This window comes from Sus scrofa, chromosome 13, assembly GCF_054392235.1.
Source record: "Sus scrofa isolate SSC_HxYL_T2T_F1_AM1 chromosome 13, Sscrofa_HxYL_maternal_Yorkshire_Landrace_v2.0, whole genome shotgun sequence".
NCBI lineage: Eukaryota > Metazoa > Chordata > Mammalia > Artiodactyla > Suidae > Sus > Sus scrofa.
The window spans coordinates 148,099,012-148,126,260 of record NC_139395.1 but is presented as its reverse complement, the minus strand read 5'-3'; the positions used below and the strand labels follow the sequence as shown (position 1 = coordinate 148,126,260).

General features: G+C 39.4%; 1 protein-coding gene across 4 annotated transcripts in view; it reads left to right on the top strand.

Annotated features, from left to right (window-relative positions):
- The window catches only part of PAK2 (p21 (RAC1) activated kinase 2), a 101,782-nt gene that overhangs the window by 13,134 nt on the left and 61,399 nt on the right, over positions 1-27,249 (top strand). Inside the window, exon 2 of one of the 4 annotated variants that reach the window (XM_084990820.1) lies at positions 17,569-17,868. The exons of the other annotated variants lie outside the window; for them this stretch is intronic. The gene's annotated coding sequence lies outside the window, so the exon portion shown is untranslated. The remainder of the gene's footprint in view (positions 1-17,568; positions 17,869-27,249) is intronic. 4 annotated transcript variants of the gene reach the window in all.

The window sequence follows — 27,249 nt, the reverse complement described above, 5'->3', positions numbered from 1 at the left end:
ATCATGCAATATTTGTCCTTTGTGTCTGGCTTATTTTACATAGCATGTTTTCAAGGTTCATCCATGTTATAACATGTATTAGTACTTAATTATGATCTTATCCTACCCTGGTTTCTAGCATGTGCTACTGTTCCAGCCTTGTACCCACAACACAACACTGCTAGTATGACTACACCTCCCAGGAAGCCATGTGCTGATCCAGGTTTTTCTGTCCTTTTATTGGACAAAAATGTTCACCTGAAAGTTACATATACACAGGTACATAGATACTAGCTTATTTTCTGAAACTTGCATGAGTCTTCTAAATGTATGTGGGAAGATCAGAAGGGACAATAAGAACTCACGCAAGCCACCTCTATGTAAGAAATAGCTTAGCGGAGTTCCCATTGTGGCTCAGCAGTAACGAACATGACTAGTATCCATCCATAAGGATTCAGGTTTGATCTCTGGCTCTGCTCAGTGGGTGGGTTAAAGATTCAGTATTGCCGTGAGGTGCAGTATAGGTTGCAGATATGGCTTGGATCTGGCATGGCTGTGGCATAGGCTGGCAGCTGCAGCTCTGCTTCAACACCTAGCTTGGGAACTTCCATATTGCTGCAGGTGTGGCCCTAAAAAATACACAAAAAACAAAAAACATTGCATAGGATGGATCAGATAAAGTGAAATTAATTAAAAAAGAAAAGAAATGGCTTAGCAAGAGTGACCGACCTGATTGTTTCTTTGAGCTAGACTTTGGGTATCCAAATAAAAGGAGTGGTGAGCTACCAGAGGTGATGAGCTATCTATATCTTCTTTTAGGCAGATGGTCAAACTTTGTTTTTTGAAGCTGAGCATGGATGGGTTATATCAAAGATTGGATATAAATTGTCTTCATGGAAATTTGGGGTAGACTACATGGTGACTTCTGATTTTATACCATTTTTTATTAGAATAAGCTGGTTTCAATTTTTTGTTTAACTTAGATAAGCACCTGAGTAATCAAATAATCTGTAGTTGTCTTTCATTTTTCAGTATAAGGTCTTAGATTGATAGATTGTCACTTTGTAGGAGAATGGTCTCAATCCAATTTGCATCTTTTTGATGTTGAATACTTCTCGTATATATACAGTTCTCTTACGTAACAATTTTTTTTTTTTTTTTGTCTTTTCTAGGGCTGCACCCACGGCATATGGAGGTTCCCAGGCTAGGGGTCAAATCAGAGCTGTAGCCACCGGCCTACACCACAGCCACAGCGACGCCAGATCCGAGCTGGTTTGCAACCTACACCACAGCTCACGGCAACACCGGATCCTTAACCCACTGAGTGAGGCCAGGGATTGAACCCACAACCTCATGGTTCCTAGTTGGATTCATTAACCACTGAGCCACAATGGGAACTCCTGCTTAATAATTTTTTGACAGGAGTGCAGAAGTGATCTGCATTCAGTAGAAACCATACTTTGAATTTCCATCTTTTCCTGATCTGACTGTACAAGATTCAATACCCTTGTGGTGCAGAGAGCCTCAGCTCCCAATTAGCCATGCAATCACAAGGGTATAACCAATACACTGAACCGTTTTGTACTCATACAACCATTCTGTTTTTCACTTCGATTTCACTTGACAGTGGTCAAAAAATTACATGAGATATTCAACACCATTATAAAATAAAAGACTGGTTAGATGATTTTGCCCCACAGTCGGCTAACGTGTTTTGAGCATGTTTAAGGTAGGCTAGGCTAAGCTATATTCTTTGATAGGTTTAAGTGTGTTAAATGCATTTTGAACTTAATATTTTCACCATACAATGAACTTATCCATGTGTAACTCCCATCTTCCTCATAAGTCAAGGAAAATCTGTTTATTGCCCCTCCCCTCTTTTTTCATTTTGAGTGGTCATTCGGGGTTTGTAAAGCAGACTTGAGGAAAACTAGTGGGGTTTGTAAAGCAGACTTGAGGAAAACTAGACTTCATACATTTCAACATGTTTCTTCTTACTAAGTTAACAAATTTTCAATTTGTTGCAGTTCCTTGCTTCTCTATTAACTACCTTATAGGCAATTTTGAAGCATTTTCTGAGTCTCATCCTTTTACTTCTTTCACAATAGTTTCAGTTTTTTAGTGCAGTGATTAAGTGAAGGCCAAGGAAAAGAAAAAAAGGAGGGATCATGTTTAGATTACAATGTTTCTTTTTCTTTTTCTTTTTTCTTTTTTTTTTTTTTTTTTTTTAGGGCCACACCCTCTGGCATATGGAGGTTCCTAGGCTAGGGGTAGAATAGGAGCTACAACTGCTGGCCTATGCCATAGCCAAATCAGATCCGAGCCGTGTCTTTGACCTACATACACCACAGCTCACAGCAACGCCAGAGCCTTAACCCATTGAGCGAGGTCTGTGTTCAAACCCGCAACCTCATGGATCCTAGTTGGATTTGTTAACCCCTGAGCCACAACTGAATGCCTGGATTACAAAGTTTCTTTAACACACTGCTTCCTCTGTTTACAGAGACCTTCCTCTCTTTTTGCTTGGGGGGTTCTTTCTCATCCTTAAAAAGGCAATTCTAATTTCTTTGCCCAGTTACTTTGATAAAAGTAGGAGCTCTGGGTCCTCTTTTCCATTGCATTCCACTCACTCCTGTCAGCTCTTATCTCATTGCAGAGTGGTCATTTATTACTCTTCCCACAGATGGTGAGCTCAAAACTAATGTTGTCTTAGTCATCTTTGATCTCTAGTATCTGACACATTGTAGGTACAAAATAAATATTTACATGACTTAGGAAAGATATACTAAAACGTTCTTTTTTCTTCAAACAAGCACTAGTCTACTTTTAGTGTGAAATGTAAAAAACAGGTCTTTCTAGGAAGTATAATTATCAATATTCTATTTTTCTTTATATTTTATTCTAGTTGAGTTTCTTTGTAAGGACCTTGTACTACTATAACCATAGAATAAAAACACTTAAACCTCTCGAAGTCCCAGGTGCTCCTCATTGCCTAGCACCTGTGACTTTCTGGCTCATGCAGCAGACTTATTTCCCACACTTGCTGCTGTGCACCCTTTTGTCTCATGAACTAGATCATTGTTATCTTTGCCTAGAATCCCATCTTCTGGGTTGGAATGTAATCTGTTATAAATTGAGAAATGCATGTGATAGGGATTGAGTAGTGAGGATTTAGACAGTTTACTGTCCTGCTAGTTTTAACCTGAATATACAGGGATTAAGATGAGGTTCTCGGGAGTTCCCATCATGGCTTAGCGGTTAACGAATCCAACCAGTATCTATGAGGACGCAGGTTCTATCCCTGGCCTCGCTCGGTGGGTCAAGGGTCCAGCGTTGCTGTGAGCTGTGGCGGTGGCATAGGCCAGCAGCTGTAGCTCTGATTTGACCCCTAGCTGGGAACTTCCATATGCCACGGATGAGGCCCTAAAAAGACAAAAGACCAAAAAAAAAAAAGATGAGGTTTTTGGATAAGTTTTATCAGTTGCGAAGGTCAGGATAAACGGTGCATTTAATTGTCTTAGTTTTCTAGATGCCATCACAGATACACCTTTCACTGATTGATTTATTTGTTCATCCAGTACCCATCTCCAAGATGTACGAACTAGACAATGCTAGGTGTTAGTAATATAATGGTCAATAAAATACTCACTGGATCCATGGAATTTATTGTCGTTAGGGTAGACATTGAAAATGGAAATCCAGTTAAGACAGAGTAAACTAATGTACATGGGATGGGAATAAGGGGCCATCACAGAATGTTTCCTGAGAAAGTGACCTTTAGGTCAATGCTTGTAGTAGGTGTTTGACAGGTGGAGGTGATGGACAGAAAGTACGGTGACCAACTCAATCACAGTTTGCCCAGGGCTTTCCTGGATTTAGCACTGAAAGTCTCGAGTCCCAGGATAACTCCCTCAGTTCCAGGGAAACTGGATGATTGGTCACTGAACAGAATATCTGCTAGAAAGGTCATATGTGAAGATAAGGCCTGAGATGGCTGTTAGAGAAACTGAAAAAATAGACAAAACGTAAAGTCTATAGAGGGAACGTCTACAGAGAGATGTCTGGAAAATTAGGAGCCTGATCATGCATGCACTCTTGGCTTCATCTTAAGTATCCTACTTTAAAGGCATTAAGTAGGGAACTGAAGTGATAAAACTTAATAGATATTAAAGTTACCCTGTAGTATGAAGAATAGATTGGGAGGGGAGTTCCTTGGTGGTTCAGTGGGTTGAGGATCTGGCACTGTCCCTGCTGCGTGTCAGGGAACTTCTGCATGCAGTGGGTGGACCAAAAAAAGAAAAAAGAAAAAAAAAAAAAAAAAGACTAAGAAGGACTGAGTGGATTTGAGGGTAGTAAATAACAACGATTAGGTTATAGGCTGTAGCGACTTAGATGTGGAGGAAGCTACTTTGGTTTTTGGTTTTGTTTGTTTGTTTTTTTGCCATTTCTTGGGCCGCTCCCACGGCATATGGAGCTTCCCAGGCTAGGGGTCTAATCGGAGCTGTAGCTGCCAGCCTACGCCAGAGCCACAGCAACGTGGGATCCAAGCCACTTCTGCGACCTACACCATAGCTCACGGCAATGCCGGATTGTTAACCCACTGAGCAAGGCCAGGGAACGAACCTGCAACCTCATGGTTCTTAGTCAGATTCATTAACCACTGCCCACGACGGGAGCTCCGAGGAAGCTGCTTTGGGAAGCATACTTTTGAGAATTAGGTTACTATGATAGAGGTGCAAAAGCCCGAAGCAAATGATTTTCAAAAATTCTTTTCCTCTAAGGATGCTGATTTCTTAAAAATGGAAAAGCAAACATTTTTACTCTCATTTTTCTGTTTCACTGGATAAAAATTTTATTACCAGAATAAATCCAGAGAGCAGTGTATTTTTTTGAACTGCCAACCTTTTCTCTCCCCCACATGTAAAGAACAGCAGTATAGAAAGTAGGAGGCATGGCTGAGAAGTTTTGGAAGTGATTGTTTTCCTGAATACAGCAAAAATGTAACTTTAGTTTTGTGACCTTCAAAGTAATCCCGTTGAAAGGCTGTGTGATTATTCCAGTGATGTGTCTGTTCTTCTGATCATTTTTTAGGACTCCTCTCTTTGCAATACCCTAGACTGCCACATACTCTTTAGGGTATCTTCTTCACCAGAGGCAACCCCTCCACCTTCACCTTTCCCTCTTTCCCTCAGTACTCTTACTTTCTCCATCTATATCTGCCCCATGGTGGTTTCTTTCTTTTCCCCTAAATTAAATGAGGTACAGGAGTTGCCGTTGTGGCCCAGTGGGTTAAGAACTCACCTAGTATCCATGAGGATTTTAGATCCCTGGCCTCTCTCAGTGCGTTGAGGATCCAATGTTGCCACAAGCTGTGATGTAGGTCACAGATGGTGGCTTGGATCCCAAGTGGCTGTGGCTGTGGTGTAGGCCAGCAGCTGTAGCTCTGATTTTACCCCTAGCCTAGGAACTTCCATATGCTGCAGGTGTGGCCCTTAAAAAAAGGGGGGGGGGAGAGATAATTTATATATGATAAAACCTACCCCTTAAAAGATGTCCAATTAGGTGGGTTTTGTTGTTGTTGTTTTTATCATATTCACAATGTTGCAAAACTGTCACTATTGTCTAATTGCAGAATATTTGCATTATTGCAAGGAGTTATCTTGAAACCAGTAGCAGTCACTCATTTTTCTCCAAACTATACTTCCTCACCACAGGCAACTCCTGATCTATTTTCTATCTATAAATTTGTCTATTCTGGACATATAAGCAGATTCATATAATATGTGATCCTTTGTGACTGCTTTCTTTTCATTTAGCACAAGGTTTTCAAGGTTCATCCATATTGTAGCATGTATGAGTACTTCATTCCTTTTAATGGCTGAATAATATTCCCTTTTAAGGATAAGCCACATTTTATTCAGGAGTTAATGGAAATTTGGGTTTCTTTCACTTTTGACTAGTGTAAATAGTGCTTCTGTGAACTTTTGTATATAGATTTTTGTGTGGACATACTCTAATTTCTTTTGAGTATATACATAGGAGTCGAATTGCTGAGTCATGTGGTAACTTCATGTTTAACCTTTTGAAAAGCTACCAGACTTTTACAAAGCAACTGCACCATTTTGCAATCCTGCCAGTATATGAGGATTCCAGTTTCTCCACATCCTTACTAACACTTGCTATCTTGTCTTTTGATTATAGCCATCCTAATGGGTGTGAGATGGTATCTCATTGTGGTTTAATTTGCATTTCTCTGATCACTAATGATGTAGATTTTTTTTTCAGGTGCTTATTGGCCATTTGTATATCTTCAAATAATTTGGGAAAGCATTTTATATTGAGAAGTGAATGTTTTAGATCAATGCTTCTTAGAAACTTTCTGTAATGGACTAATAACTTTTGTAAAGTACCATAGAATGGAAATGGAAGAAAAACAAGATATAAAATACAATCCTTCTTGGTTATTGTTAGAGTCAATAGCAAATTATTCTGTCAAATTGCTCTAAAAGTTTCTAAACTTAGCCTCAATTTTTATATTTCATTGAGTACTCGTAATAAATAGTTACTCCACGTAACACTTTTCCAGAGGTAGTGCTTTAAATTACTAAAAGGCATTTGAGAAGTAGTTCAGCTTTTTTCCATGTTTGAATTCAAGACAATTGGTTGACTCTTATTTTCTCACTCTGGCTATAGCTACCAGTTTTAATTTACTATTGAATTAATTCCACAGAGTGCTGGTTTTGAGGCTTGATGAAAAGAGGCACATCAAACAGATTTTATACAAGCTAGTTACATTTTATTGGGATAAGCTGGAGGGTACAGTTTTAGTGAAAGATAAAGCAAATTGGGTTTGAGGCCATTTAGGGTAGCCTTCTGACCCTTTCCCTGTTTTCCTCATTGGAGATACCCTCAGTTTTGATAACATTGTTCTTGAAGGGGTTTCTGCTAGGTGTTCAGAAGCACAGAGTAGAAGCTTACCATAAAGCCTCTTACACCTCGGACCATGTCACCCTGAAATCCCAGCTTAATGATTTGTTTTGTGAATAATTTGTCACTTGGCTGTCGTATCCTCATTCGGAGCATATTTTTTTTACTTCGTTGTTCACATTTATAAAAAAAAAATAGGCATTATTCGTGCTCAACCCCTTTGTGACCCTGTAGCCATGTACAGACTATGAGCATGAGCAGTTCATTATCTCCTGTCTTACAAGGTCTCGAAGGTCTAAGTCCACAGGCTGGTCCTGACTTTGAAACCTCATAGGAACACTGAGGAATATGTTTTTATACTATCCAAATTCTTTATGCCTTTGGTGGTGACAATTCTGAAAAAAAAAGGGAGGTTATTAGATCATGTTTATAGTGGTCTTAAACTAATGAGAGTGTATAGATTATGAATCATTTGAAGTGTGATTGATTTTCAACATTTGTTGATGCCTTTGTGTTAAAAAGCGTTATGTTACACAATGTCGGATTTTAAAAAAAATTTATTATAGTTGACCTACAATGTTCTGTCAATTTCTGCTATAAAGCAAAGTGACCCAGTTACACACACACACACACACACACACACACACACACACACGTTCTTTTTCTCCTGTTATGTTCCATCACAAGTGATTGGATATAGTTCCCTGTGCTATGCAGCAGCAGGACCTCATTGCTTATCCACTCCAGATGCAATAGTTTGCACCTGTTAACCCCAAATTCCCAGTCCATTCCACTCCCCCCCCACACACACAGGGTCAGATGGATGCAGAGAAGTAGACAAGTGTTCCTTGGCAGCTAGGAGTTTATAATCTTATAGAAAGAAGTTAGAAATCAGCTGACTGAAGTTCAAGGAGGTAAGTTTCAAACTAATGGATATAACTGTATCACTCTGGGTCCAAGCCTTGGAGAAACCATACAGTAATTTGAACATGGAAAGAATTGACTGGAGCAGGAGAATGGAAGAATGAGGGATTCTAAAGAACATTGAATAACAGAAATAAGGAGCAGCTTAAGGAAGAGCCCTCTTAGCTCCAGAAGCCAGAGGTCCAGACTTCATTGGAGAGAGCATGGCTGTAGATCACTGAATGGCAGAGAAATTGATGTGGTGCCGTGTTGGTGGGATGTACTGTACATCTGTTCCCTAGGGTGCTAGGGAACGCTGTCCACAAGGAGGTGATAACTCCACTATAAAACCTCCCAAAAAGAAAGTGTGAGGAAGCTGCTGGCTGCTGGGCATGCTGCTGTCCATCTTGGCCTGTAGAAGTTAGGTGCTAGAGGAGAGCCTGTGAGCAAGGGCACCAGAACCAGGAAGCAAAAGGTCTCTCCTGTAGTGTCTCTCTTGCGCCCTCTACTGATTAAGCTTAGCATTGTGCCAGCTGACCAAAGAAAAGTACTTACAGGTACCAGGTCTATTTTCAGTAGGCAAAAAAGATGAATGTGGAAATAAGAGACGCTAAATAAATCAGTAATCAGCATGGGCACGGTATTAGTGCAGCAGGAGCTCAGAGAAGGAGTAGACATCATATCAGGTTATGACAGTTAAGTGCTATTTGAAAGAGCTCTTGTAACAGGAGTAAGTTTTGTGGGTTTTTTTTAACTGAACATGACTTAATCTTTTTCTCATTAGAAAAACAGTACATGTTCATTTTATAAAAATTAAAATATAGAGAAGTATCTTTGTCTATAGTCTACAAAGAAGGGAAAAGTGCTGAGCTCTATTAGCCATAAAGCGAACCAGTGTTAATTGATGAAACATGGCTAGGTAGTGGATGTAGTAGGGTGGAAAAGCTTTCTGTGATGGTGCTTGCTGCTGCTTTTGTATCTTTGTTTATAGGGAAGAAAAATGGCTTTGAGATAAAATCATGCTCACAAATTATATAAACTAGCATTTTGAGGAAATTTCTATCTTTGGTGTTTATATGAGATTTATTTATGTAACTTTTTTCAAAAGCTTGTTAAATAGACAATCACTAGACATCACTTTTGTGCTCTCGAAGCAACCATCAGGAAGAGATTTTGTGTTGTAATCACACAGATGGAATGTTTTATCTTAGAAGTCCCTTGTGCTTTTCTCCTCTTTGCTCAAAGATTTCCATATAAATGCCCCTCCGAGGGATAGGGTTCTAGGAGACTTGATCTGAGAAAATAAATTGAAAACTGAATCTTGCCCTTGTTGAGGTATGGGGATTAATCCTCCCCTATATAGGAAAGACTACGGGATTCTCATGAACGAGAAAGACTGTCTAATACTGTATCATGGGTATTGCCATCTATACTTTAAAAGTTAGACAGTAGTTCTAAAGAATGAAAATAAGTTCTTGAGGAGTTCCCACTGTGGCTCAGCGGGTTAAGGACCTGACACGTTGTCTCTGTGAGGATGCAAGTTCAATCCCTGCCCTTGCTCAGTGGGTTAAGGATCAGGCATTGCCGCAAGCATGCGTTGTTGCTGTGGTTGTGGCATAAGCCTCATCTGCGGCTCCTATTTGACCCCTAACTTGAGAACTTCCATATGCCACAGGTGTGGCTATAAAAAGAAAAACAAAGCAAAGTTATTGTGTTATCCTCATCTGCGGCTCCTATTGGCAGTTCCTCTGGCCTGGGAACTTCCATATGCTGCAGATGGGGCTGTAAAAAGAAAAAGAAAACAAAAAAACAAAGTTGTGTATTAATCAACAGCTGGCTCATAAATGATTAGAACATGGAATGTTAGGCCTGTTTGCAGAGAAATATCCTGTACCACTAAATTCAGACTAGTTCATGTTGACTTGTCAGCCTTTTAACAAGGTTGGTACACAAGTGAATTGTTTGCTTTCCTGTTTTTGATAAAATTAAGAAAATATTAAAACTTTTAGTTTTTAAAACTTTTAGGTACAATATTTGACTTAGAAATATCTGCCTTAAAGATAACCACTTGTCAGAGGAGTTTCTCTTGTAGCTCAGTGATAATGAACCTGACTAGTATCCATGAGGATGTGGGTCCGATCTCTGGCCTCCCTCATTGGGTCAAGGATCCGGCATTGCAATGAGCTGTGGCATAGGCGGGCAGCTGCCGCTCTGATTCTACCCCTAGCCTGGGAACTTCCCTATGCTGTGGGTTCAGCCCTAAAAAGAAAAGGAAGGGAAAACAGTGTCCTTAGACCTTAATATCCCAATAAACCTGGTTGTCCTTCCCTAAAAAAACAAAACAAAACAAACACACACACACAAAACTTGTGTCTGTGTATGAGAGGACACAGAGTTCTCCGGTTTGAAAGATTTAGAACTGTCCAATCTGAACTTGTTGCAGTGATGGAAATGTTCTGTATCTGTGGTGTCCAATGTGGCCGATATGACGAAGAAACAATTTTACTTCATTAAATTCATTTAAATAGCCATGTATGGCCCACCCATATTGGATAGCAGAGTTTATAGAGTGGTGTGTGCATAAGGAAAATATATTAAAAGTAAATAATTTGAGGACGACATTAAGAGCAACTTCCCATTCAGGTGAAAGCAAGAGGAAGCACAACTTAGCAGAGCCTAGCAAGGCATAGTTTGGGGCAGGATGTTGACCTTCGTTTGAGGATTATCCTTTAATTTGTAGGTCAGGTGCACCTTAAAAAACACCCAGGGAGGATTTCCCCTGTGGCACAGCAGAAACAAATCCGACTAGGAACCATGAGGTTTCAGGTTCGATTCCTGGCCTCGCTCAGTGGGTTAAGGATCCGGCGTTGCCATGAGCTGATGTGGCTCAGATCTGGTGTTGCTGTGGCTGTGGTGTAGGCCGGCAGCTGTAGCTCCAATTAGACCCCTAGCCTGGGAACCTCCACATGCCGTGGGTGCGGCCCTAAAAAGACCAAAAAAAAAAAAAAAAAAAGCGTATTCTCTGGCGATGTCTGTTTCTGTAACATTACTTTACACAGCTTTTCTCCATTCATTTTATTTTATTTTATTTTATTTTTTATTTTTTTTTTTGTCTTTTTGCCATTTCTCGGGCCGCTCTCGTGGCATATGGAGGTTCCCAGGCTAGGGGTCGAATCGGAGCTGTAGCCACCGGCCTACACCACAGCCACAGCAACACAGGATCTGAGCCGCGTCTGCAACCTACACCCCAGCTCACGGCAACGCCGGATCCTTAACCCACTGAGCAAGGGCAGGGACCAAACCTGCAACCTCATGGTTCCTAGTCAGATTCGTTAACCACTGTGCCACGACGGGAACTCCCTCCATTCATTTTAGTATGCGTTTCTTGAGCACATACTGTGTGCCAAACTCTACTGTGGGCTGGGAATACAAAGATTAATAAGGCATAATTGCTATATTTTGCATTTTGGTTGGGATTAAGGGGGAGAGAGTCTCGGGGTAGAGAGAAAGTTTTCTTTCTTTATTTTGGTGGTGCCTGTGGCATGAAGAAGTTCCCAGGCCGGGGATGGAACCTGAGCCACAGCAGTGACAACACTCGATCCTTAACTGCTAGGCCACCAGGGAACTCCAAGGGAAACTTTTAAGGGTTCCCCTTTTTAAAAAATCAGTTTGATTCTGCATAGAAATATTCTTTTTTAAAAAGTTTGCTTACCTTTTAAAAGCCATTTTTCTTAAAGCAAAGAGAAATTTTCACCTTTTTGTCTTTGCCAGATTTTTCCCTCCCATAAGTAGAATGCAGCCTCAAAATTCTCATCATGACATACAGGATGATGTGGCAGCCAGACACTCAGGAACATTTAGAGTAGCTCTGTGAGGTGAAGCCTGCTTGCTGTTTGTGACCTATAGGTAGTACCTGGAGTATCATTCCTCTGCCTTTTATCTGTGGAAGCTATCTGTCTCATATGTCATTAATCAAGTCATGCTCTTTCATAAGTTATTTTGAAATGATGGAAATAATCTCTTACCCCTCTGTAGTCATGCAATTGTTCAGCAGATTTTTATTTATTGATTGCCTTGCCTGTGCTGGGTCCTGTTGAACCATGAGCAGGGATGCGAGGCATGTTACTGTGGACTGAGACAGTTATGAGCCCATATGCACCCTCAGTCTCTATGATTTTGGTGGTGGCTTGCTAAGATAGTGGAACTTGGACGTGGCAGCAGCCTAGATCCATAAATCACCTTAAAGAGAAGAACTAACCCTCAGGCTTAGTGTTCCCTAGAAGTAAAATTTTGTTGTGTTAAACCATTGAGATTTGGGGATGTATTTGTTAACTAGTGCATAGCCTAGCCCAGCCTAATACAGGGTTATTTTCAGTCATTTGTGGTTAGGACAGTACTGCTATGAATATTCTTTTTATTTTATTTTTTGTCTTTTTAGGGCTGCACCCATGGCATATGGAGGTTCCCAGGCTAGGGGTCAAATCCAAGCTGTAGCCACTGGCCTACACCATGGCCATAGCAACACTAGATCCAAGCTGCATCTGCGACCTACACCGCAGCTCTCGGCAACGCTGGATCCTTAACCCACTGAGCGAGGCCAGGGATCAAACCTGAGTCCTCATGGATGCTAGTCAGATTCCTTTCTGCCGAGCCATGATGGAAACACCTGAATAATCTTGTAATTTGTTTATGTGCAAGAGTTTCTTGGATTTATATCCAGGAATAAAATTGCTGAGTTGCAGAATGTACAGACAGTCAACTTTTAAGCCAATATCAGGTTGTTTTCTGAGGTTGTTTTTACTGGTTTATACTCCTGCTAGCAGTGTATAAGAACTCTCTTTGCAGTCTTATTTTCAGTTAACCTTTTTATTTTGTGCCGAGCTAGATGTTAAATGATACCTACAAATGGCCTTAATTTACAGTTCAACCATGAGACTGGGCATGATCTTGTGTATTTATTCACTGTTTGTCATCTTCTTTGAAACGGCTTCTTGTCATTTGCTCGTTATTTACTGGATTGTTTTGTCTTTTGCTTATTTCTTTATCAGAATTCTTTATTCTGGATATGATTTTGGTCAATTACTTTGTTTTTTTCTTTTTACAGCTGCACCTGCAGAATATGTAAGTTCCCAGGCTAGGGGTCGAATTGGAGCTGCAGCTTCCGGCCTACGCCACAGCCACAGCAACACCAGATCCGAGCCACATCTGTGATCTACACCACAGCTTGCAGCAACACTGGATCCTTAACCCACTGAGTGAGGCCAGGGATCCAACCCTCATCCTCACAGAGACAACATCAGATTCCTTAACCTGCTGAGCCACAACAGGAACTCCCAGTTTTTGTCAGTTGCTTTTGTTGCAGTTATCTCCTGGTTTGAGGCTTGTCTTTTTTAGTCTATGGTATAGAATATAGTTGTATTCATCAATCTTTTCTTTTAGAATCATGTGTAATAAAGGTATTCTTCTGTGTACAGATACTCTATGTATTCTTCTATAGGTTAGAATTTTACCTTTCACATTAGATCTTTAATTCATCTCAAGTTTTTTTGGTTTTTTTCTTTGTTTTTTTTTTGGCGGGGGGGGGGGGGTATATGATGCAAGAAGGTGGATCTTTCTTTACCTGGATTCCCCAGAAGGCAGAGCTTGAGACTGAAACATACATTTATATGTAATTTAATATAATATAATTTAAATATCTTTAAATTATCAGAAAGTATTTCCCTAATGTGAGAAAAGGCATGTGGAGCATGGAGGCATAGCCAGTATGGAAATGTAACTGATCGCTCAATCCCATTGTATTGTCCCCTAGGAAGTTGTAAAGTCATTCATAGGGTCATCCACTAGGTTGAGAAAAAGAATCCACATGATGAGATGGGACTTATTTGATCCCATCACCATTGGTCATAGGTTCACCCCACAGTTAACACCTGCACTGGTTGGTTGCACATGCATGGGTCCTATGCTATCCCGTGGCATTGTGCAGCACAGGATAAAGAGAGGTGTTGTCATGTGCCTGCATGAAAAAGTTGGCCACACCCAGTGTAGAGCTGGTTGTCAGGGTAACAACTTGAAAAGATAGGTAAGGCTAAAAGGATCAGAAAAAGATGCCTTTTTGGAGTTCCCGCTGTGGCGCAACGGGATCGGTGACATATTGAGAGCACTGGAACATGGGTTCGATCTCTGGCCTGGCACAGTGGGATGGGGATCCAACATTGCTGTAGCTGCAGTTTCAGTCTCAACTACGGCTCAAATCTGATCCCTTGCCTGGGAACTCCATATGCCAAAAAAAAAAAAAAAGATACCTTTTGATCCAAATTGGAAGAGAAGAGGTAAAATTGTCACTATATGCAGATGATGTGATACTATATATAGAAAACCCTAAGGACTCCACATGAAAACTGATCAGCAAATTCGGCACAGTAGCAGGATACAAGATTAACGTTCAGAAATCGGTTGCATTTCTGTATACTAACAATGAAATATTAGAAAAGGAATATAAAAATATAATACCTTTCAAAATCGCACCACCCAAAAATTAAATACCTAGGAATAAACTTGACAAAGGAGGTGACTTACATGCTGAGAACTATAAAACATTAATCAAGGACATTAAAGAGGGTTCAAAGAAATGGAAAGATGTTCCATGCTTCTGGATTGGAAGAATTAATATTGTTAAACTAGCCATACTTGGAGTTCCCGTCATCATGCAGTTGAAATGAATCTGACTAGGAACCATGAGTTTGCAGTTTTGATCCCTGGCCTTACTCAGTGCGTTAAGGATCAGGCATTGCCATGAGCTGAGGTGTAGGTTGCAGTTGTGGCTTGGATCTGGCGTTGTTGTGGCTGTGGTGTAGTCCAGCAGCTGTAGCTCCGATTAGAACCTTAGCCTGGGAATTTCCATATGCTGTGGGTGCAGCCATAAAAGGCCAAAAAAAAAAAAAAAAATAGCCGTACTACCCAAAGCAATTTACAGATTTAGTGAAATCCCTATCAAATTACCCATGACATTTTTCGCAGAACTAGAACAAACTATAAAGGGAGTTCCTGTCATGGCTCAGCGATAACAAACCTAACTGGTACCCATGAGGATGCGGATTTGATCCCTGGCCCCTCTCAGTAGGTTAAGGATCTGGTGTTGCCATGCGATGTGGTGTAGGTCATAGATACTTCTTGGATCCAGTGTGGCTGTGGCTGTGGCATAGGCTGGCAGCTACAGCTCCAATTTGAACCCTAGCCTGGGAACTTTCATATGCTGCAGCTGTGGCCCTCAAAAGACTGTGTGTGTGTGTGTGTGTGTGTGTGTGTGTGTGTGTGTGTGTGTGAGAATAAAAGACCCAGAATTGCCAAAGCATTCCTGAGGAGGAAAAAAAAACGAGCAGGAGGCATAACTCTCCCAGACTTCAGACAATATTACAAAGCTGCAGTAATCAAGACAGTGTGGTACTGGTACCAAAACAGAGACAAACAGACCAATGGAACCGAATAGAGAACCCAGAAATAAACGCAGACACCTACTATCAATTAATCTTTGACAAAGGAGGCAAGATTATAAAATGGGAAAAAAGACAGTCTCTTCAACAAGTGGTTCTGGGAAAACTGGACAGCTGCATGTAAATCAATGAAACTAGAACACTCCCTCACACCATGTACAAAAATAAACTCAAAATGGCTTAAAGACTTAAAAGAAACCATAAAACTCCTAGAAAAGGAGTTCCCATCATGGCTAAGCAGTTAACGAGCCCAACCAGCATCCATGAGGATGTAGGTTCGATCCCTGGCCTCACTCAGTGGGTTAAGGATCTGGTGTTGCCTTAAGCTGTGGTGTAGGTCACAGACATGGCTCGGATCCCTTGTTGCTGTGGCTGTGGTATAGGCCCACAGCTACAGCTCCAGTTGGACCCCTAGCCTGGGAACCTCCATATGCTGTGGGTGCAGCCCTAAAAAGACAAAAAGAAAAACAAAAAACCTCCTAGAAAAGAATGTAGGCAAAATATTCTCTTGACATAAACCTTACAAATGTTTTTTTAGGTCAGTCTTCCAAGGCAATAGAATTAAAAACAAAAATAAATCAATGGGATCTAATCAAACTTAGAAGCTTTTGCACAGCAAAGGAAACCATTAAAAAAAAACAAAAACAAAAAACCTATGGAATGGAAGAAAATGGTTGCAAACGAGGCAACCAACAAGTGCTTAATCTCCAAAATATACAAACCACTCATAAAAATCAATACAAAACAAACAACCCAATTGAAAAATGAATTTCTCCAAAGACATGTGGGCACATGAAAAAAATGCTCAACATCACTATTAGACAAATACAAATCAAAACTACAGTGAGGTACCACCTCACACTGGTGAGAATGGCCATCATTAATAAGTCTACAAATAACAAATACTGGAGAGGGTGTGGAGAAAAGGAACCCTCCTGCACTGCTGATGGCAATGTAAATTGGTATAGCCACTATGGAAAATAGTATGGAGGTACCTCAGAAAACTAAATATAGAACTACCATATCATCCAACAATCCCACTCTTGGGGATGTATCCAGACAAAACTTTTCTTCAAAAAGATACATGCACTAGATGTTCATTGCAGCACTATTTGCAATAACCAAGACATGGAAACAACTTAAATGTCCGTCTACAGAAGGAATAGATTAAGGAGATGTTGTACATAATACACAATGGAATACTACTCAGCCGTGAAAAAGAACAAAACCATGCCATTTGCAGCAACATGGATGGGACTCTCATACTAAGTGAATTAAGTCAGAAAAAGACAAATACCAAATGATATCACTTGTATCTGGAACCTGAAATACGACACAAATGAACCTACGTACAGAAAAGAAACAAACTCATGAACATGGAGAACAGACTTGCGGTTGCCAAGGGGGAGAGGGATGGAGTGGGATAGACTGGGAATTTGGGGCTAGTAGATGCAAACTATTACATTTAGAATGAATAAGCATTGAGGTGTTGCTGTATAGCACAGGGAACTATATCCAATCTCTTGTGATAGAACATGATGGAAGATAATTTGAGAAAAAAGAATCTATAAATACGTATAACTGGGTCACTTTGCTCTACAGCAGAAATTGATAGAACATTTGATTAGAATTGCTTTGAATTTGTTGATTAGTTTGAGAAAATCTGGTATTTGTACATTATTGAGTCTTTAAATTCCTGAACATTAGCAGCATTCAGGTCTTCTCTCTCTCTTTTTTTTTTTTTTGGCTACACTCCTGGCATGTGAAAATTCCCCAGTCAGGGATCAGACTTGTGCCATGGCATCGACCTATACTGCTACAGTGACAATGCCGGATCCTCAACCTGCTGTGTCACAAAGAATTTCCTATTTGGGTCGTCTTAATGTCTTTCAGTACATTTTTCTCCTTAATAAAGATTTGAGGTCCATACTTCCTAAACCATGCCAGCACGTTCTTGAGTTATCCCACTGAGATCAAAGGCACCATGGTTTATTTATTTTATTTTATCATTTTTTAGTTTATTATTTTTATTTTATTTTATTTTTTTACTTTTGGCTGCTGCCTGGCATATGGAGTTCCCAGGCCAAGGATCAGATCCAGGCTGCCCTTTGTGACCCAAGCTGCAGTGGCAGTAATGCTGGATCCTCAACCTACTGTGCCTAGCCAGGGATCGAACCCTTGTCCCAGGTCTCTCAAGATGCTGCTGATTCCATTGCACCACAGTGGGACCTCCACCATGGAATTTTTTTTTTTTTTTTTTGCTTTTTAGGACCACACCTGCAGCATTAATCAGAGCTACAGCTGCCAGCCACAGCAATGCCAGATCCGAGCCGAATCTGCAACCTACACCACAGCTCACAGCAATGCCGGATTCTTAACCCACTGAGTGAGGCCAGGAATCAAACCCGCAACCTCATGGTTCCTAGTCACATTCATTTCCACTGCACCAAAATGGTGACTCCTACCATGGAATATTTTAAATTTTAGAGGGAAACATTGACGGGCATGTATTGGACACAATGTGAACTTCTAGCTCTAGGAAGGTCCACAGTTTCAACATTTGGTTGTGGTAAGTCTGTCTGTGAAGCAGTTGCTGTGATGAGAAGTATGAAAATCAGTGTGGAAAAAGAAATGAGAGGGGGTGGGTCTCAGGCTTCAGAGACTGTGCATTTCCCTAAGTGATTGAGAAAGAAAAGGTTCTCCCCCCCAATTCATGTGTATTTCTTTTTCAAATAGTTACTAAGTTTTTAGGAATAGTGAATGATGAAATCTGATGAAGTTGTTTGGACCTAACTACTAAAGAAATGAAACTGTTAGAAATGTCTTTTGGCCTAGAGGTTCTGTGAAATGATTACTGAGAATAACAAGGGCACCATGAACCAAGGAGGTGTGGGGAATTTCTGTCCTGGGAACCTCACGTTTTTTGATGATATTATAAATAGTAACTTTTCTCCTCCCATTTCATTTTCTATTTAGTGTATAAAAATGCAGTTGAATTTTGTGTATTCCTCTTTATCCTGCAAATTTTCTTTCTCTCAGAATCTATTTTTACTTTATTTTTGAACGGTACTTTTGTTAAATCTGCAATTTATGTTGGCACATACATTTAGGATATTCCCATGTCTTCTTGCTTTCATTGCTAGTATCAAAAAGTAAACTAAAGTCTATCCTACTTTCTCCTTTGGCTAATATTAAGAACTCTTTGATCTTAAATTCACTGTGATGTATCTTCACTTTTTTTTTTTTTGTTTGTTTCTTTGTTTCTTTTTAGGGCTGTGCCTGTGGCATACAGAGGTTCCCAAGCTAGGGGTCAAATCAGAGCTGTAGCTGCTGGCCTACACCACAGCCACAGCAACACAGGATCTAAGCTGCATCTGCACCCCACACCACGGTTCATGGCAACGCCAGATCCTTAACCTACTGAGTGAGGCCAGGGATCGAACCTGCATGGATGCTAGTCAGAGTCATTAATGCTGAGCCACAGTGGGAACTCCTATCCTACTTTTGATTCATTAGATTTCTTCAGCTTATAGATTTGTTTCTTTCATGGGTTCTAGAAATTTCTCAGACTTAATTTTTCCAGGGAATGAGTCCTTCATTTATTTTATCATCTCTTTCTGGAACCCCAGATAGATGTATCTTAGGTCATCTTTCTTTTCTTTTATATTTTCTGTCTCTTTGTCTCTCTATGCTGCATTCTAAGTACTTTCTTCATGTGTATCTTCCAGTTCAGTAATTCTCTTTTTTGCCGAGTCCGTGCTGCTCTTTACCTCAAATGTCAAGTTTTAGTTTTCAGATTCATTTTTTCTTACTGAAAGTTCTGTATAATTGATTGTTCTTCATATTTGCCTTTTATCCTGCTTTTATATTTGAGCTTCTTATACATATTCGGTGTCAAATTATTTCACATCTCTTTCACCATCTGTTTTGATTAGTTTTCCATAGTGATGCCTTTTTTTTTTTTTTTTTTTTTTGGTCTTTTTAGGCCTGCACTCGCAGCACATGGAAGTTTCCAGGCAGGGGTCAAATCAGAGAATGCAGCTGCCAGCCTATGCCACAGCCACGCCAGATCCTTAACCCACTAAACAAGGCCAGGGGTTGAACTCGCATCCTCATGTTTACTAGTTGGGTTTGTTACCACTGAACCACAACAGAAACTCCCATTGTTTGTTTTCTGACGTTTGCCTGTGAACTGTTCCTTTTCCTTAGAATTTGATCTTTGGGTATTTTTGGGGGGGTGGGGAGTAATATTGGTTTATTAATAGCAGCAAAGGTACCATAAAAATGTGAAGATGTTGATAACGGGAAACTAGGTATGGAAGTATGTAGGAATACACTGTACTATTATCTCAATTTTTTTGTAAATCTGAAACTGTTCCAAAAAGTTTTTTTTCAAAATATCCTACCTCTCCTTCAAGGCCCATTAGAAGTCCCGCCTCCTGAACGAAACTATCCTTGACCCCCTTAAACTAAATGAGACCTCACCTTCCTCAAGAACCTACCTTACAACACCTCTGTTAAGCACTTACCATATTTTGCTCTTTGGGTAGATTTTGAGACCTGTGTTGAAGTTGTTTTTTCCCTGGGAGGCTTTATATTTATATATGGTTCTGTCATTCACCAGGAAGTGCTACCAACATGGCCACATTCAGTTAAACCTGTTTGGGATTTTTGGGGGGGGCCTCATAGGTGAGATGAATTCAAGCCATAAATGTGAATTTTGTTGTTAGGATTTCTTAGAAATTCCCCACTGCACTGCACCACCATTGTTACTACTGGGCTCAAAATACTTAGGGGTTTCTTCCTTTCTGTGCAGAAGGACTTATTCCTGATTTGTTCATAGAGATTATAGCTTTAGATCCTAGCCTTGTGTGGGAGGGCCTCCAGTTTAGGCAGAGTCTGAGTCTTATCACCTGTTCCCTGTGACAGCCATGCAAGTAGAAGTTTAAGGTCTCCAGGATTTAGTCAAAAATCCCTCGAGAACATCTGGATTAGTGAATTGCTTACTCTCTAGTTCTTGGTTTCACTTTGCTTTGCATTCTATGGAAACGTCTCTTTCATCTTACCTAGCTTATCCACGCATATTTGAATATTTAATATGTTATCCAGTCCTTCCCATTTATTTGAGCTTTATCTTTTATTTTCCCTTATTCTTTGTTTTGTTTTGGTTTTTTTGTCTTTTTAGGGCCACACCCGCAGCATATGGAAGTTCCTAGACTAGAGGTCAAATCAGAGCTGCGGCTGCCAGCCTACACCACAGCCACAACACCACCAAATCTATGTTGTGTCTGTGACCTACACCACAGCTCACAGCAACACCAGATCTTTAACCACTGAGTGAGGTCAAGGATCAAACCTGCATCCTCATAGTTACTAGTCAGATTCGTTTCCGCTGAGCCATGATGGGAACTCCCTGTTTTCCTTTTTTCTTTGCCAGTGCCTCAGTTGTTTGCTACATCTTCTCCCCTCTTTCCTTTTTTCCTTTCTGGCTTTGCTATTAGTAGGCCTGATGTTATGGCCATTGCCATCAAATGAAAACACTCATTTCTTTCTGACTTTTCAACTTTCCTTTCATAGTGTGTGTTATCCACTTAAAGTGATTTGGGATATTTTCATTAATGCTTTTGCTCTCAAAGACATTTGAGGCTTTTTTGGAGGGGAAGCGGGTAGAAAGGCCAGTGATGTTGGAGCCCTTAGAGCTTATCAAGAAATTGTTAGATATCTTATTAAATAGTATTGTATTATTACATTCATAAAGCACTGAAAAATTAAGGGTTTTTTATTTATATAAAATGTAAGTGAAAGTATAAAGCAAAATTATGCTTTAAAAATCATATTTTCATGGGAGTTCCCATCATGGCTCAGCGGAAATGAATCTGACTAGTAACTATGAGGATGCAGGTTTGATCCTTGACCTCACTCGGTGGTTAAAGATCTGGTGTTGCTGTGAGCTGTGGTGTAGGTCACAGACACAACATAGATTTGGTGGTGTTGTGGCTGCGGTGTAGGCCGGCAGCCACAGCTCCAATTCGACCCTTAGGCTGGGAACGTCCATATACCATGGGTGCAGCTCTAAAAACACACACAAAAAATCATATTTTCAGTAGTATATGGTTTATATTTGGGATACTATAGATGACATGAGTAAATTATAATAAATTTAGTAATTTCTACTCGTTGAACTGACTGATTCAGATACTACTCTTTTTTTTTTTTTTTATTTCCCTTGTGTATTTAGCTTCCCCTCGTCTCCTTCAGTAGACAATTGAGGAATTGTTTATCTTTGAGTTTTGTCACAATTAAACAATGGTCCTGTTAGAAGAGTACAGTGTGTTTGGGGCATGCTTTTTGTTTCGCCTACTTGTTTTTCACTGCAAAGTAGCAAAAAGTGTTTGAACATATTTGGAGAGAAGCATTACTTACCATTTTGCCTTTCTTATATAAAACATTTTTGAGTAATGGTGGGGCAAAACATTGGTAAATCAGTATTTTATAATGAATTGTTTTTCTGTTCTTTATTGTTTCTCCTAAGATAAAAGATATAAAGAACCTTACATCTTCATTTGGTACTTTTTAGGCATTTGACACCATCAGTAGAAGCAGTAATCAAAAAAATTTACTGCTTTATGGAAAAGGACTGAAGACTAAGGCCATGAATTGGCTGTTAGGAGAAAAGTAAAAAATCTTTCCAAAGGTATTTTTTGTTAATATAGGGTAGTTTATATGTTGTCTAGTGAAATGCTATTTGATTCAAAAACTGTTACATTCAGGAACAGCAATATTTCATCTGGGGACAGAATGTCGTACCATAAATCAGTAAACATTATTGTCTAGTACATGCAAAGATCTATGTTAAAGGAGATGGTGGGAGTTCCCATTGTGGCACAGTGGTTAACGAATCTGACTAGCATCCATGCAGGTTCGATCCCTGGCCTCACTCAGTAGGTTAAGGATCTGGCGTTGCCATGAACTGTGGTGTGGGGTGCAGATGCAGCTTAGATCCTGTGTTGCTGTGGCTCTGGCATAGGCCAGTGGCTACAGCTCCGATTTGACCCTTAGCCTGGGAACCTCCATATGCCGCGGGGAGCAGCCCAAGAAATGGCAAAAAGACAAAAAAAAAAAAAAAAAAAAAAGAAGAAGGAAATGGTAAAATAGTATAGTGGTAGTAGAATCCTTGCTTGAAGTCTTGGGTGGGAAGACACCTAAAATAATAATTAATGATACACGGTTGTAATTCATCACCAAAGAATGGTCTGATATATTAATATAATTAAGAAAAAACCATGAGCAGAAGAGTTGTTAGTAAACTTGAATTTGGGCCTAGTTCTGTTAGTAGTTAGATTTGTGTGACTTCAGGTATACACTGCTTACTTTTTGGTGATTCAGATTGTTCACAAATAAAATAAGGAAGATGGACCAGATGAATTCTAGTCCAACTTTAATACCCTCTGGATTTATTTTTCCTGTGTAATTCATGATCAGAGGATGTGAGGCGTCATTTTGAACAGGGACAGACAGGCATGACATTACATAGGAAATAATTTTTACTGAGCAATGAAAGATTTGTTTGGTGGAGAAAAGGATAAAGAAAATTTAAGAATGTAGAAATGTATACCCAAAGATGATTTAGGCCAGGAAAGCCTTTGGTATATTTTGGAAACGAAGCCTAGGATTTATGTGATACATTCATACGAGATCAAATTGATTTGGTAGTAAATGGCTCTATATTGTAGAGTAGCTCCTGAGGAAGGTATACCCAGGGAGAATGTTAAAATGTATTCTTTTTAATCAACCAAGTCTAACTTCTTTCTCTAAACAACAACTGATTGTATGGAAACCCTTTGGGAAGCTAGTTAGGGCTTCATCTAACCTCTTCCTCTGAACTGCAGCTGAAGACAAAGATTCATTGAGAAATCTGAGATGACGGACGGGATCAAGTCCTCAGCTAAGCTGGTTGCAGTCATCAATGTTGTATCAAGGGTCATGCTTATATTTACTACGACCTAATCACTTATGGGGCATATTACTTAGGATTTATCACCATCATATTTGTCATCCTGAATAATTTCACTGGGGATATCTATGACTCATACAGTTTTAATTTTCTTTAGACATGAATTGCCTAACAGGTTACATCAGGTTATTGGGATTTCCTTGAGACATAGCTGATTTAACTTTATGATGTAGTTAAAGAAGAAAGTTCTGAAAGAGTGTATTCATTCTTTTTAGTTTTATTTGACTGAATTTGTGCAGAAAATTTAAAAGTTACTGTACAGGTATTCCCGTCATGGCTCCGCAGTAGCGAACCCAACTAATATCCCTTAGGATGCAAGTTCAGTCCCTGGCCTCACTCAGAGGGTTAAGGATCTGGCATTGCTGTGAGCTGTGGTGTAGGTCACAGACACGGCTCGGATCCCGTGTTGCTGTGGCTGTGGTGTAGGCTGACAGCTGTAGCTCCGATTTGACCCCTAGCCTGGGAATTTCCATATGCCATGGGTGTGGCCCTAAAAGAGCAAAAAAAAAAAAAAAAAGGCAAAAAGTCTACCAATCTTTCTGGTTTTTGTTATAAAAAACATTGCAATAATTACCATTGCCTATGTATTGATTTTTGAACCATATTCAATATTTGATTAGGTTTTTATGCCCTATATTGGAAATCTTGCCATTGATTACCTTTTCCTATGTTAAAAACGTGTTCTGTGGATAAAAGGAGGAAATAAACTTGGGTCTTCTGCCACCTCAGTAACACGTCAGAGAGAATTGGCAGGGATTTCCCATCGTGCTTGGCGGAAATGAACCTAAGATCTATGAGGATGCAGGTTCAATCCCTGGCCCCGCTCAGTGGGTTAAGGATCTGGTGTTGGCTGTGGCTATGGTGTAGGTCAGTAGCTGTAGCTCCAATTTGATGCCTAGCCTGGGAACTTCCATATGTTGCAAGTGTGGTCCTAAAAAAAAAAAAGGAAAAGAAATAATTGGCAATATGAGGGTGACATATGGAGCTCAGGGTACACTCTAATGCACCATTTCTCAAAGTGTGGTCTGTGGTACCTTGGGGTTCGTGAGTCAAAACCCGTTTTCATAATAATTAATACTAAGACATTCTTTGCCTTTTACACTGTGTTGACATTTGCCTTAAAAATGCAAAAGCAGTGCTGGGTAGAACTCCCTGTACTTTAACACAGTTCTAGCAGTAGCATTGTGCCTGTAGTTTCTTTTTAAATGCCAGTTTCACTTAAGGTACTTGACGAAACAATAATTATTACTACTCTTATCATATCTCTACTTTTGAGTTTACTTTTAAAGTATTTTGTAGAGCAAAATTAGAAGTACTCGTAACGTACTCATGAAGTATGAAATGGTTGTCGTACAGAAAACCACTTAATGTGATAGAACTTAAAAAAGACCCTTTTCCTGAAGACTTTTTTTGAAAGTATGACTGGGCCCACTGAACAACTCTGGTTGTTGCAGTCTTAGGTATTTGGCAGACATTTTCTTGAAAATGAACGAGGTGACAGAATTTGTTGTTAATTGATGAAATTTAAAGTATCAAATGAAAAGTAGAATTTTAGAAAACTTGTATCCACTGTCTTTAGTTTTACAGTTTCCCAGGACTTAGATCTGATGAGCTCTGTGGTATTAATGAATGTGATTTTTTTTTTTGTATAGTGGCATTTGTCATCATTGGAATATTTTAATAATTGGATGAGCCAGTATTTTCCAAATAATCAATTTATGGCATTACAAAATTCATGCATGGTTAAGAGATCCATTCAAAGTGTAAGAGAAATCAGTGGGATTAATAGTAGAGAAAATTTATTGTGGTTTCAGATTCCATAACCTTATGAAGGTAGAATTTGATGTAGTATCAAGAATATCCACAATTAGCTGAAAGCTATTAAAATACTCCCTTTTTAGCTACGTATCTGTGTAAGACCAGATTTTCTTCATATACTTCAACCAAAACATAATACGATCAGTTGAATGCAGAAGGAGATGTGAGAATCAAACTGTCTTCAACTAAGCCAGACATATAAAAGATTTCCAGAAATGTAAAATAATGTGACTTTTCACTATACTATTTTGGAAAATATTTTTCATGAAAGTGTTATTTATACTAACATGTAATGGATTTATTGTTTTTGTTACATTTTTAAAAATTGAAATATAATACAATGTTGTATTAGTTTCAGATATGTAGCAAAGTGTGATTCAGTTATACATATATGTTTTTTTCAGATTCTTTTCCCTTATAGGTTATTATAAAATATTGAGTATAGTTCTCTGTGCTATATAATAGGTCCTTGTTGGTTATCTATTTTATATGTAGTAGTGTGTTTATGTTAATCCCAAACTCCTACTTTATCCTCTTCCCCTTTGGTAACCATTGATTTGATTTCTGTGTTTGTGGGTCTATCTCTTTTATGTATAAGTTCATTTGTATCTTTTTTTTTCCTTTAAGATTCCACATATAAGTTATATTAATATTTGTCTTTCTCTGGCTTATTTCTCTTAGTATGATAATCTCTAGGTCAATCCTATGTTGCTGCAGGTGGCATTCTTTCTTTTTATGGCTGAGTAGTATTCCATTGTATAAATATACCACATCTTTTTTTATCCATTCCTCTGTCAATAGACATTTAGGTTTTTTCCATGTTCTCGGTTATTGTGAATAGTGCTGCTCTGAACATTGGGGTGCATGTAACCTTTTGAGTTAGAGTTTTCCTCCATTCTGTGTATATGTTCAGGAGTGGGATTTTCTGGATCATATGGTAACTCTATTTTAAGTTTTGTGGGTGTACCTGTGGCATATGGAAGTTTAGGGCTGTACCTGTGGCATATGGAAGTTCTCAGGCTAGGCTAGTGGTCAAATCAGAACTGCAACGCTGGCCTGTGCCACAGCCACAGCAAATCCAGAGCTGAGCCTCATCTGTGACCTACACTGAGCGAGGCCAGGGATCGAACCTGCATCCTCATGAATACTACTAGGATTCTTAATCTGCTGAGGCACAGTAGGAACGCCTCTGTTTTAAGTTTAAGAAACTGCTGTACTGTTCTCCCTTGTGGTTGTACCAGTTAACATTCCCACCGACCGTGTGGAAGAGTTCTCTTTTTTCCACACTCTCTTGCATTTATTATTTGTAGACTTTTTGATGATGGCTGTTCTAAGTGGTGTGAGGTGATACTAAGTGGTGTGAGGTGATACCTCATTGTAGTTTTGATTTGCCTTTCTCTAGTAATTATTGACATTGAACATCTTTTCATGTGCCTTTTGGCCATCTGCATGTCTCCTTTGGAGAAACATTTATTTAGATCTTGTGTCCATTTTTTGATTGCAATCTTTGTTTTTTTGATATGGAGCTATATGAGCTATTTGTGTATTGTGGAGATTAACCCCTTGTGGGTCACATCACTTGCAAATATTTTCTTCCATTCTCTTGGTTGTCTTTTTGTTTTGTTTATGATTTCCTTTGCTGTATAAAAGCTTTTAAAAGTTTAACTAGGTCCCATTTGTTTATTTTTGCTTTATTTCTGTTACTCTGTGAGACAGATCCCAAAAGATATTGCTGCAATTTATGTCATAGAGTGTTCTGCCTGTTTTCCTTTAAGAATTAATAGTATCTGGTCTTATATTTAGATCTTTAATCCATTCGAGTTTATTTTTGTTTATGATGTTAGAAAGGTTTTATTCTTTTACATGTAGCTCGTCCAGTTTTCCCAGTGCCACTTATTAAAGAGGCTGTCTTTTCTCCATTATATATTCTTGCCTCCTTTATTGTAGATTAATTTATCAAAGGTACATAGTTTTATTTCTGTTTTTGTGTCAGTAACATACTGTTTTGACTATCATAGCTTTGTATTGAAGTCTGAAGTCAGGGAGCCCGCTTCCTCCAGCTCTGTTTTTCTTTCTCAAGATTGCTTTGGCTATTTGGGGTCTTTTGTGTTTCCATAT